Here is a 14,674-nt window from a genome sequence, read left to right on the forward strand (position 1 = left end):
ATATTAAAATACTATTTATCACCTCTATCTTGGACCCAAGATAGAGTTCCAGTTTTTATGAGTTTTCTTTGCATAAATTATCTAGCTAAGACCTTTTTAGAGATATTGGTTGTTAAAACTGTATTCTTGGTCATTGGATGGTCTCTTAAAAGACCATGACAGACAGAAGCTTTGTATAGAGGGCTGATTCTATTATACAACTATAGGGAAGAGCTGTGCATTAAGAATACTTTAAAAAGGGGGCTGGAAGTTTGGCCTCATGGTAGAGTGCTTACCTAGCATGTACAAAATCCTAAGTTCGAGTCTTCATACCATATACACAGAAAAGCTAAATGTGGTGCTGTGGCTCAAGTTGTAGAGGGCTCGCCTTGAGAAAGCCCAAGGACAGTGCCCACGCCCTGAGTTCAAGTCCCAGAACTGGTAAAAAAAAATGTTTTGGGATGAGAATAGCATGTTTCTATTTCTTTGTAATCCAGCATTTTTATCATGAGAAATAATTAATGTGCTGCATTTATGTTCATATTATAATGTCTACGTCATGAGATAAAGTCCTGGTCTTTGTTGTAATGATAAGAAGAGACAAATAGCACAATTGTTCTTAGAAAAGTTGACCTTATTTCCAATTTTGGACTGTCTAGGATATTTAGCAAGTAGATGGCTCAGAGCTTGGAAAGTGGAAACTACTTAGAAGCTTAAAGCTTTCAATCATCCCATTCTGCTTTTCTAGGGGAGATTCTGAAAATTGGCCCAAGTTTTAGGCAATGGTAGAGTCACTTACATAAAGATACATTTAACTTTTCCTTGACTGGTCCACATGACTCAGACTTTTCCTCCTTGTTTCTAACCCCCCGCGCCCTTATTTGCTCTTAATCTTTCTCCTCTGGCTCTCTGAAGGCTGAGAGCTCCTCAAAAGTATCTCTCTTACAGACTACAAACTTAGAAGGACACCAGTGCTCATGCCTGTAATTTTGGCCACTCTGGGGATGAAAATCAGCACAGGCAGAAATGGGAAAACACTCCATCTCCAAAATAACCAAAAGCAGGGCTGTAGGCTTGGCTGAAGCTGTATAGGACCAATCTAGTAAATCCTTGTACTTTAGAAAATATGTAACTAATATAATTCTAGACTAAAATATATACTTTTAAATTTCAATTTTAAATTCAGCCAGCATGGAAACATGGTTTTAGTATGTGGTTGCATGATATTTTGTTTGATTCTATAGCTTCCATTTACCCTTTTAAATTTCATAAAAGTTACAGCATACAATAATCACATGTAACTATGGAAGTGAGAAACATTATTTTCTGGTACTTAGCATAAGCCCTCAGCTAATGATGCTTACCTAAAGATTATTGCTAGGTATTACCCAAGTTATAATTATAACTATTAATATAAGAACTCCAGATTATGTAAACAAGTGGTTTATCTTAGTGGTGGTTGTTTTTAATGTTATAGGTGAAGTTATTTCTTTTCTGTTTTAGCTATTTTAGCTTATGGTTTATCCCATTGTTACTGCATCTGACTTTATTAGTTGGTATATTGTGCATATGTTTGTTTGTTTAAACTAGGGAACAGAAGGGGAAAACTAGATGAGAAAAAGGACACAGGGTGAACCAATGCAACAGCGATGTTCGCAAGACAATATGTTGGAAATGAACTTTACAACTTTGGAGGGTTTAGGGGGAGGGAAAATGTGATAAAAGCATGGGAAAGGGTAACAATGTTTGAGAAGTGATGCACTCATTACTTTACAAATGTAATTATAACCCCTCCATACATCACCCTGACAATGAAACCGAAAATAAATTTACAAAAGACTTCTTAATAATATATATGCCCCTGATGTACTTTTGGGTATCATTGTGTGAGAAGTGGTTAATTTTTCATGGAGCTTTAGAAACAAGAGATGAAAGCAGAATCTTTATCCACCTTATTGCTCAATATCTGTCCTTCCCTTCCCTTTTCTTCATTCCATGTCCTCCTGATTTACCATTGCTCTTTCTCTTCCCTTCACTCCTTTTCCCTTTCCTCTTTCTTTTCATTGCAATTTCATTCAATATTCCTACGAAGAAATGTTATAGTCACAGTGGATGTGAGAGATCTTATTTACTCTAGGTTGCCTGACTCCGGAGCTCTCCTATTTTATGCTCCTACTCTCTGACACCCTGGCAGGCTGACATCCCAGACCATCTCAGAAGGAATATTTTATCTTACTGGTATTTTTTAAAACTTTTCTCACGTTCAATAGCCCTTTCATAAACTGTTTAAACCAATTACCTAGGTGAGAAATGGCCATTTACACAGCATGACAAACTGCCAACTTCTAATGTTTATATGTATTATACCACCGAGGAAAGGGCTAAAAGTATTTGTGATCAGTATTCAAAGATGTAAGATTTCTAACAGTGGCAATCTAGGTGAAGAGAACGTTTAATTTGGTACCACTCACTTAGTTCTTATCCATATTTCACCACACTTCAGGTAAGGAAGGCTTATCTTAGAGCATTTCCAACTTAGGCTGTTTTGTCAGATTTACTTTTCAGATAATCCTGAGTCAGTCCCTGTAAAAGTTGAATCCAGATCAGCTTTCCTGAAATTTACATATAGAAATACTTGCATTCTTGAGGAATTTCTTTCTTTCTTTTCTTTTTCCTTCTTTCTTTCTTTTTCTTTCTTTCTTTTTCTCTCTTCTTCCCTCCCTCCCTCCCTTTCTCTTCCTTCTTCCTTCCTTTCTTCCTTCCTTCCTTCCTTTTCTTCTTTCCCCACTTTATGAACTAGAAGCCAAAAGTGATGATTTCACTCCACTGTTACTTTACTGTAGCTCTCAATGTAATTTGCTAACCATGGTATTCAAGGGATGAAAAGAATTGTATTCTTCAGGAGAGAGAGGGAAAAACCATAAAAATGTAGAGGCAAGGGGAAAGATGAAAGTGGAAAAGAGAATGAGATTCATGCATTTAAGTTTTTCCTTCTGTACTTCGGGCTGGCTTCACAATGCTGATGTTCTTGGGTGGCTGTTGTCTTCAGAACTTTGTTGAAGGTCTCTGGGTAAGAAAATTGAGTAGAGAAAGGATATCAAACATCAACAAGATTTTGTTTTTTATATATTTTTATTGTAATTGATAAAAGGGTTACATGATATTTGCCAGATAGATGGTGCATTAATTCACATACATTGATACCCTTTCACATGTCTTGGTCCCCATTTCCCTCCCCCCAACCCCACCCCTCATCTTGTTTTCCCCTCTTCCCTATCCAATTTCAAATAACCAAATACAAATATATCCAATATATCAGATAACAAAGTGAGATACTGTAACAATATGAGATAACCAAGGGACAGCAAAAGAGATGAGATCTAATATAGTACCTTAAGGACAACAATCATTCAATATATGGCTTATGTTTCTATATCCTAGAGATCCTTTCATTTAGCTTCATACTATATGGCCTTTTGTATCAAGGTTTTGCTCTATTGCAAATCTCTGCTAGGAGAGCCCAAGGTTTCTACTGATTATGACAAATGAGGGAAACCATTGAGCCTAAGTTCCTTTGAGTCTGGCTTACTTCACTAAATATCTTTTCTAAGTCTTTCCATTTCCTAACAACTGGGGCAATGTCATTCTTTCTGACAGCAGCATAGAATTCCATTGTGTACAAATACCACATCTTGTTGATCCACTCATCAACTGAGGGACATCTGGGTTGGTTCCATATCTTTGCTATGGTAAATAATTCTGCAATGAACATTGTTGTACTGGTGGATTTAGTATATCTTTTTTTCTGGATGATTGGGTAAATGCCAAGTAGTGGAATTGCTGGGTCATAGGGGAGCTCTATGTTTAGTCTTTTGAGGAACTGCCATACTGCTTTCCATAGTAGTTGAATGAGTTTGCACTCCCACCAACAGTGTAGTAGTGATCCCTCCTGGCCACATCCCCTCCAGCATCTGTTGTTATTAGTTTTCTTGATCCTGGCCATTCTAACTGGAGTGAGGTGGAATCTTTGAGTTGTTTTGATTTGCATTTCTTTTATGACCAGAGATGTTGAGCATTTCTTCATGTGTCTATAGGCCATTTTTGTTTCTTCTTCAGAGAAGTCTCTCTTTAAGTTTTTGGCCCATCTTTTAATGGGATGGTTGTTACTTTGGAGATTGGTTTTGGAGTGATTCAATTTTTTGAGCTGTTGATATATTTTAGATATGAGGCCTTTGTCTGTTGTATGTTTGGTGAAGAACTTCTCCCACTCTGTAGGCTTCCTAATTAATTTACTAGCTATGTCCTTTGCCATATAAAAGCTCTGCAGTTTAATGCAGTCCCACTTATCCAGCCTTTCTCTGGTTTGTTGTGATTCTTGGTCCTTATTAAGAAAGTTTGAAATTGGATAGGGAAAGGAGGAAAACACAATGAGGGGTGGGGATCGCGGGGAGGGAAATGGGGACTGAGACATGAGAAAGGGTATCAATGTATGTGAAGTAATGCACCTTCTATCTGGTGAATATAATGTAACCCTCATGTTAATTACAATAAAAAATATATGGAAAAAAAAGAAAACAAAAGAAAGTTTCGACCTGAGCCAAGGAGGCCTAGTGTATCTCGTATCTCCTATTCCTTCTTGTAAAGTTTTCAGTGTGATGGCTTTTACCTCCAGGTCACTTGTTGAAGAGGCTATCTTTCTTCCATTCTATTTTTTTTTGGCTCCCTTGTCAAAGATTAGGTGGCCATTGGTCTGTGGTTTAATATCTGGGTCTTCAGTTCTATTCCACTGGTCTTCCGGCCTGTTCTTGTGCCAGTACCAAGCTGTTTTGATAATTAAAGCTCTGTAATAGAGTCTGGAGTTTGGTATTGAAATTCCTCCTGTGCTGTTATTTCTGCTAAGAAGTGTTTTTGCTATAAGGGGTCTTTTATTAATCCATATGAAATTTTGGATTAAGGCTTTGGTTTTACCCAGACTCCACCACTGCTTCTCTTCTGGGTTTCACTCAGTCCAGAGTTTGGCTTGCCTTTGACACTCTATTCTATATTTAGTAAATGAAAGTGGTTAGTGCCTAAAAAGAGAAGATTAATATTAACAGGTGAGGGCAGAGTACCTACCTTTCTTCTAGGGTGAGCCACTTGCACAGGCATAATGGATTCTTATGCATTGTTCGAGCTTTAAACTGAATACTAATTCTCTTACCATAACACATGGTGGTGTGTTTGTGAAACTCAAGAAGTCTAACCAAATGGGGCACATAGAGAACCATGTAACATGGCTGTGGCTGGTTGTGATGGAATTTTTAAGTGCTGGATAGATTTCTCTGAAGCTGTTCATTCTGATTAAAGTAAATACAAGTTCTCCAGGGAATGAATCAAAAGCACATTTTATTTCTGTTGTTTCTTTTTCTTTTATACGTACTCCGTTTGACACAGATTCTTATCCTTGCTTTTCAGATCCCCTCATTTTCCTTGTTTGAACTCTAAAGGGATCTTATCTTAGAATCTTTCGTGAATCCTTCATCCTCTGTATAGGTCTGAAATATCCTTCCTTACCCTTCTATCTCTGCTTATCCTTCTTGCCTATTGGCTGCCCTAACACCTAAGATAAAAGAAAGACTTTGGCATGGAAATGCATTTTCCTCCTTTGGGGTACCTTTATTCATTTAGCTGATGACTTATGAATCACATCTGATCCCTAAGCCCCTACAAACTTCCTAGCTTTTACTGACAACTAAATAACAATCAATTTTTGCCATAAGCAAGCACCTAAAATCTATGTTTAATCCAAAAAAAGTTTCTCTTTGGTCTACATTGACCTTGCGACAAACCTTACAAAATTGGCTATCTGCATTTAGATTTCTTATTTGATATCCTACAGCTAAATTGAAAAATTAAGCTCATTTTTCTTCTTCAAACTAGCAGTTCTTTCTATGTTTCCATGCTTAGCAAGTAAAATAAAATCTCTTTTGAATTAATTCTTAATGATTTGTGCACAAGATGACATACCTACTATTTACTTTACTTTATTTCTTTCCTCTCCAACAACCTCAGTCATATTTAGACTTTATTTTTCCTTGTATGCATGAGCACATGGGTTTCCTATTCAGGCTGTTTGTTTATATTGTTATAATTTTTAAGACATAAATTTGGCTAATTGCCCTTCCTTAAGTACTTTAAGATTTTCTCTATTAGCAGTTTTTTTTAGCTGCCATTAAAAGTGTATTCAGCCTTTGTCTCTGAGTGCTAAGTAAAATATCCAAAAATAGGAGAATGGGACCCTCATAACCTAGACCCTTTCATCTGCCTGGACAACTGCTAGTGTTTTTCAGAAATTAAGACAATGCAAACAGCATGTTTGCAAATTATAATCTCCAATTTGACTTTTAACAACTGTTCTAAATATCATAATCTGAGTTATTTTGAAAAGTTACCCAAATATGCTAGGCATTAATTTATAAAGGTAATGATAATACCAACAGAAATAATAACAATAGTGACTTTATACATACATATATGTATATATCTATATATATAGAGAGAGAGAGACAGAGACAGAGACAGAGACAGAGACAGAGAGACAGAGATACATATATAGAGTTCAGTTAGGCATTAAGATGCAGAAATTAACTCCGATATATCAAAACAAGAAATAGCGATTTACAAGAAGACTATTTCTATCTCTACACACATATATATATATACACACACATAGTCTATTATATATACTGTTTATGATATATACCATAGTCTCATTCTCTATATACATACACATACACACACACACACACACACACACACACACATGCACAAACCACTTATGTGACAGAAGACATGAGCAGGAAAAATCTGCTCATCAATAGTCAAGACATAGTTTGCCCAATGTAAAGCACAGTCCTTCCAAGCAAAAACTTCCAATTATTCTGTGTATAACAAATTTAAAATATCAAATATGTACTCACCTTTTTCCAAATGGTAGCTTACTAAAAATCATATCCAACCACTCAACCAGTTCTTAGTGTCTTCCTTTGCTATGCATCCTTGTAATTGCAGATGAATTTGTCCCATGAACTTGCAATACATATGTAAAATCTAGATCACTAAATACTCTGCAGATAACTATAACATGGGAACAGTGAGAAACTGGTCATTTCATTTGAAATAATTATATAAAATCTTTCTGATAATTGAGGTGCCAAGAAGGGGTCACAAGCAGCATGAGGTAGAGACTTCCTCATTTCTGTGGATGCTTTCATGTCTAACACCAACCATTTCTTCTGTGTAGCCTATTCAACACTAATTCTAAGTGTTCATTGCTACAACCACAGTGAAATGTGAAGTTTCCCTTGTTTATTAAATGTCCTGTTTTATCTTATTCCAATCTCTCACAACTTCATAGCTCATATAAAGCTATTTTCTATAATAAAATTTTTCTGATTCTGTTTAAAATTGAACTTTTCCCCAGGTAAATACCCAAAGACAAATTCAGCACTTTATCATCTTATAGCACTCTTGTCCCTGTGTGCCATGTCTTTTCAATGCAATTCAAAGGGAAGAATATGATATGTAATTCCATTTAATTTTCATTAGCACCTAGTTTTTAAAATTGAATATTAATTAATTTACTGTATTAGTTATAAGTCAGGAATCATTTATCATCTGGATATGATTTGCTTATTGTATAGATTTGAAATGTGAATATTAGAAACACATTTCTGGAACTTAAAGGAACTATAAAGTTTGTAGGGATACAAGATAATGGGTGGAGACAATCAGAAAAAATACAGGATATGTGCTTGGATTTCCATACACAGAACACTTGGAGAATATGGAGAAATATATCCAAATAAGCAATAAAGACCCAGGAAGGTTTCCCAAAAGAAATAACATTGGATCTAGGATATAAAAACTTTCAGAATTACTACAATATTGAAAGCACTGTATGTACAAATTGAGCGATGAGGTGAATTAAAAGATATACCTGCAATTGGGGAATTACATAGTGACTTGTCATCAATCTTTTTCTATCTGGATATAGCTAAGGAATAGAGTATAGTCCCCTTGCTGCCTTGCATGAAGGTTTAGGCAGCAGTGATTAATCCAAAAGTGGTGGAAGGGTATAAGCTCCTTAAGGAAATACCACAAAACACACCAAACTTACATTTGGCCCAAAAAAGCCTTCAAGGGTGTTCAACAAGGTCTAGGAAATAGCATTATTTTCCTTCTATGTGAGAATCTGGGAGTGGGGGTTGTGCCACAATGTTGGATATAGTATAGGTAGATCTACAAGGGACATGTTTTGTTTTTCTGGGTAGACAAATATAAACAACTTTGGTATGAGTGACTGACACATGCACCTAGTGTGGGAAACTATGACAGAAATGGGGACAGAACACCGTAGGCCAGGGAAGAAGAATTAAGTAGGACTGCCTACAGGAGGTATTAGGGGGACAAGTTCAACAACAGATGTTTTCAATAGTTCAATTGTCTACAAAGACAAGGAAGATGAATTATAGGAGGACATATTCTTTTTTTTGCTTTTCATATATTTTTTATTGTAATTGATGGAAGGGCTACATTATATTTGCCAGATAGAAGGTGCATTAATTCACATATATTGATACCCTTTCTCATGTCTTGGTCCCCTTTTCCCTCCCCCCCACCCCACCCCTCATCTTGTTTTCCCCCCTTCCCTATCCAATTTCAAATAACCAAATACAAATACATCCAATATATCAGATAACAAAGTGAGATACTGTAACAATATGAGATAACTAAGGGACAGCAAAAGAGATGAGATCTAACATAGTACCTTAAGGACAACAATCATTGAATATATGGCTTTTGTTTCTATATCCTAGAGATCCTTTCATTTAGCGTCATACTATATGGCCTTATGTATCAAGGTTTTGCTCTATTGCAAATCTCTGCTAGAAGAGCCCAAGGTTTCTACTGATTATGACAAATGAGGGAAACCACTGAGCCTATCTTCCTTTGAATCTGGCTTGCTTTATTTAATATGATTTTTTCTAAGTCTTTCCATTTCCTAACAAATGGGGCAATGTCATTCTTTCTGACAGCAGCATAGAATTCCATTGTATACAAATACCACATCTTGTTGATCCACTCACTAACTGAGGGACATCTGGGTTGGTGCTATGTCTTTGCTATGGTAAATAGTGCTGCAATGAACACCATTGTGCTAGTGGATTTAGTATATCCTTGATTCTGGACAATTGGGTAAATGCCTAGTAGTGGAATTGCTGGGTTATAGGGGAGCTCTATGTTTAGTCTTTTGAGGAACTGCCATACTGCTTTCCATAGTGGTTGAATGAGTTTGCACTCCCACCAACAGTGTAGTAGTGATCCCTCCTGGCCACATCCCCTCCAGCATCTGTTGTTATTAGTTTTCTTGATCCTGGCCATTCTAACTGGAGTGAGGTGGAATCTTTGAGTTGTTTTGATTTGCCTTTCTTTTATGACCAGAGATGTTGAGTATTTCTTCATGTGTGTATAGGCCATTTTTGTTTCTTCTTCAGAGAAGTCTCTCTTTAAGTTTTTGGCCCATCTTTTAATGGAATGGTTGTTACTTTGGAGATTGGTTTTGGAGTGATTTAATTTTTTGAGCTGTTGATATATTTTAGAGATGAGGCCTTTGAGGAGTATATATTCTTTTATGTATTATTAGCCATATCAGAATCCCAGATGGGCCACTGAAACCCATTCTGGTAAATGAAACCCTGTGCATTTTTGTTAAAAGAAACAAAGCCATTAGCACTAATAGTATGACTTTGGTTAGTTTAAAAATGCATGTACATATATATATATATATATACTATACATATATAGTACATATATATATATTATACAAGTTTAGAACAGTTTGAGAGTTCAAGGAAGCTAATGTTTAATTAGATGAGGAATGAGAAAGAAGATGATCATATCCTGAATTCTTGAAGATTTAAGATAGAATTTGGCCAGGAGTGTAGCCTAGTGGTAGAATGCTTGCCTAGCATCATGCCTAGAGCCAGAGTTTTGATTCCTTGATACCACATACTCTTGTTCAAGTGGCAGAGTGCTATCCTTGAGCAAAATGTGTCCAAGGACAGTGCTCAGGCCTAAGTTCATGCCCCAGGACTGGTTAAAAAAAGGAAAAAAAAGTTTATTTTCTTTGTAATTTTTTACTTAGTCCAGTTTTTTCCTTGAAGAGTAACTGAAAGAAATATTTTATTAAAATGTTACTCTTCTGGGGTGCCTTTGTTTAATTTAGATGATTTAATTATAACTAACGAAGGACTGCACTGTAAGAAAGTGGACTTTGCCGAATAGATTGTATGGTAGTAACAGGTGCAGGACAGGCTTTGGCAGAAGAAGAAGAAAAAAAATTTTCTCATTTATGCCACCTCAGGGAGAGAGCTCACCTTATCAGGAAATGGGAGAAATATCATTTACCACTTTTCATTTTCCATAGAATTGACCCTCAGATGTGGGTAGCTGTTAATGAAAAGCAGAATGTATGCATGTGGGGGGGGGGGTGAGTGCACACGTGTTGATAAAGAAGTGAGGAAGAATAAGCAGTTAAAAGGGACAAAAATGACTCAGCTATGATTTTACCTCTATGTCAGAAGAAAGCCTGAATCATAGTTTCACCTCACAAGAGAGGTTACTTTCGTAAACAAGGATACTGATTTCAAGATCATATAGGTTTAGCTTTCTGTAGCATGCTGAATCTTCTTTTTCTATTATTTATATTTCAGAACATGAGCAGACTTCTTTCTTGGTGGCATATTAAAACATGAAGTCTTTATTTAATGTGCTTGGAATGGGATAACTTTGTATGGTGGCATCTGGTCTCTTTTAAAGAAGACTAGCAAGTCTTATTCAGAGACATAATTAACAATTCAGACTAATATCCACTCTACAAACCAACCCAAATTTTTAAATCCATAAAATGTCTCCATTTTATGTAGGGATTTTATAATTCATATTCAAAATTAATTGGAATGCTTAACAGAGAGCATTTATGATAGGTGTGTATACTATATACCAGATTGTTGGAAATTATTGCAAGTGCATTATGGAACCAGGGAAGTATAGTCTAAAATAAAGTCTAATAACCTTATTTTCTCTGGTTTATTTCTCAGTGTTGATCCCAGGAAAGGATACTATTAATATTTCAGACAATAGAATAATACAAATACTTAAACCCTACCATTACCTCTTAAGATCTGGGTAACTTTGAGAAAGCACCTAGCTTTCTTTGAACTAGGTTTATTAATTTTTAAAATGGGAATAATAAAAGTACTCTCCTGACAGGAGTACAGTGAGGATTAAGAGAATTAATGAATATAAAACACAGCTTAGGGCCAAGCACCTGGGAAGACCTTAAGGGATTTTATTTCATTGATTAGAAGACATATTCCACCCTCTTCCTCATATTTTAATATCTCTGAAGAAATTTAATATGTTATAATTTTATAGATATTTGCAGCAAACTATGCTTAAATGTACAAATAATAATGCACACATGCAACTTTTCATGTTATCAACCAGCACTATAAAATCAGATATCCACTGTCTAGGTGAGTTGTCAATGAAAAGAAAAGCATCGGATTTTACAAATTAGGACAGAATTAATACAGGTCCTTTCTATTCTGAGTATATTCTACAAACATTGCTTGTTGGGTAGATTAGCATGAACCAGTAAAAGTATAAGTCAGAGATCTAAAGAATGTACAAGTCAGAGATCTAAAGAATGGTTGAAACTCTATCTTCATGTTCAAAGACCTAAGAGAGGTTGCAGGGTGCTGTAGAATGAGGACGGTTGTAAATTCTTAAACAGGATCCAGCCACAGGATCTGGTGATTCCTAGTCTGTCAAACAGATACAGCAGTGATGATGAAGTGAGCACATCTCAATCCAAATGAGAAACACAATGAACACTTTAAGAATAGAGGAAAGGTGTCCACACAATTTGTGACGCCTGATGTCTAAAGGTGCTTTACAAACAATACATGTTTAATGAACAGATGCTCCTCGACTGGCCACCGATTTGCTTTTGCAAATACTTTGCATAATATCATAGAAAACCCAGAATGGATTACTGTATTATTATCAAGAGAAGAAAAATTTCCTTGAGTCAACATTCTAGAAATGTTCCATTGTCTAGAGTGGATTTTCTCATTGTCTTTTTCCATAACAACATGGTTACTTGTAATATAACATGACACCAAGAAAGAGAAAAATAGAAAGGGTTTTGAAGCAGTTCTTTTTCATCTTGTTTTATTCTTAACAGCATTTCTCTGGTCTAATTCTTTTATGGTTCCAGGGAGAATTACATTTCAAATTTGATAATTGCACAGGAGAATTGGAATCTTGTAAAAATTTAGAGTTCTCTGTTCAAAGGCATTTTTATTTTCAACCTCTGCTGGGATGTAGCCCAAGCAACTGTTTACAGCATCATTAAAAGAAGCCTTTTTAATATGACTGCTTTCTCTTGAAAGAATATAGCATACTCTTATTTAATTTTTACCATATTACTGCAATTGACTATATATTTGTTGAAAGTATTATAGTATGATATTTAGGGTATTGAACCAGCACAAAATATATACGAACTATATCAGTTTTCATTTTCCGTTTACAAACCCAGAACAATATTAAATGACATTTTATGACATTTGATAGGTATTTAAAAATTGTTATTGCAGATGTTCAGTGAACCATAAAACACAAGTGTAACAATATGGCTGTGATTTCATTACGAGAAATGCAAGCAAAAACACTTAAATCAGCGTTTTACAATATATGCCCATTTTTTTTTGTCAGTATCTTGCTCTTGATCTTCTGCCAAATTCATTATCTCCTCTGTGCCTGAATATATCCAGATGAAAAATTAGGAGAAAAGAAACAGTAAATTAAGATTTACCTCTAAAAGGATCTTAAATTCAGGTATGGAAAAATCTTGCACAATTCTGAAACCCAGATTTAGTCATAACTGCCCATATTTATTTGAGCATACTAGTGCATACTGTGGGTGAGTAGCAGAAAAATGATGGAATCCTCCTTTTCACACCTTCCATCCATAAAGATGGTTCTTTTATTTGCAACAGAAGCCATTATATCCAGAGCCTGTGGCTGTTTGGCACTTTTAACGATGGAAATTTTAAAAGAGAAACAGAAAGTAAAATGTGAAAATGTCCTCTGGGACCTTATGTTATTACTACATGTCCCTTATCATTTAGCAAACTAGGTGCAATATGAAAAACTCAGTCAATTTGTTTGGTGGCTGATTGGCAAAGAATCAGATAATGGGTACTAAAATAGTTGTGTTTATCTAACCTAAACTGTGCCTGCCTCTGTAAGAGTGGGTGCCATCCATAAAGTTGGAGAGGCAAATGAATGCCTCCAGACTCAGACAGGAAGCTTGAAACTGCCATATGGAGACAAGGAGGAAGATTGGACTTGGAGCTGACAAGCTTGGATTTGAGTGATGACACTGTTAGTATGTTTCTTTCATTTCTGAGTATATTTTGGTGAAGAAAAGACACTGTGCTGTTAATATCTTAGATTTTCAAGGATGGAATGAGATAACAAAATATGCTGTCTGTATCCATGCTTGCTTTTAATTACTAAAGCTATTGACGATACAAAATTACCCCATGTTGCACTGTAAGGAGAATTCCCCATCCTCCCTGGCAGCCTCTTGGGATAAAGTGCCAGGTATTTGTTTAATGCTTCTTTTGTGTGCATATTGCTCTGTGGCTTTAGTGTGAATAGAATCTCTTGTTATGGGGCCAGGAGTGTAGAGTGCTTGCCTAACATGCATGAAGCATTGAGTGCAATTCCTCAGTACCACATACATAGAAAAAGCCAGAAGTCGTGCTGTCGGGCTCAAGTGGTAGAGCTCTGGCCTTGAGAAAGCCTAAGGACAGTGCCCAGGCCCTGAGGTTAAGCCCTAGGACTGGGAAAAAAAAACAGAAGAGAAAAGTCCCCAGATACAGCCCAGGAGTGGGATTTCTGCGTCATAGGTTAGTTCTCTATTTAATTTTTGAGACACCTCCATGCTGCCTTCCAGAATGTTTGAATGACAGAAGAAATGTTCAATATCCTTACCCATAAAGCAAATGCACATCAGAACAAAACTGAGATTTAACCTCACCCCAGAAATCTTTGTGATTGTTGTTCTTAATGTATTGTACAAAGTTATTTCTTTTTGCTTTTTTCCCCTTATGGTGAATCTCACGTGGTTACTGTATCTGACTATTTTTTACCTGGCATATTGTACATACTTTAATTTGTTTATTAGAAATAAGGAAGGTAAGGGGGAGAAACAAAATGATTGGGAGGGATTTGGGAGGGTAGAGGAACAAAACATGAGAAGGGGTATCAAGGTTCAAGAATTACCCATTACCTGATGAATGTAATTGTAAATTACATTCTGTAAATTATCCTGACAATAAATATTACACTCTATAAATTATCCTGACAATAAAATACAATAAAAAAACTAACGATAACAAATGGATGTGGGCAAAAGGGAACTGAGTTACATTGTTACTGTTAGCTGTTTATTCACTCTAGAGCTTCTTTTATTTTTCTTGCAGGTTATTTTTCTGTTCTTTTTGGATCATATCTGACAGAGTTGTCTTGGGCTTCTTCCACTGGCTTCTGTGGTCGTTTCCCCAAGCTGAGGTCT

Source organism: Megascapheus bottae, chromosome 12 (genome assembly GCF_031878675.1).
Source record: "Megascapheus bottae isolate mThoBot1 chromosome 12, mThoBot2.hap1, whole genome shotgun sequence".
In the NCBI taxonomy this organism is placed as follows: domain Eukaryota; kingdom Metazoa; phylum Chordata; class Mammalia; order Rodentia; family Geomyidae; genus Megascapheus; species Megascapheus bottae.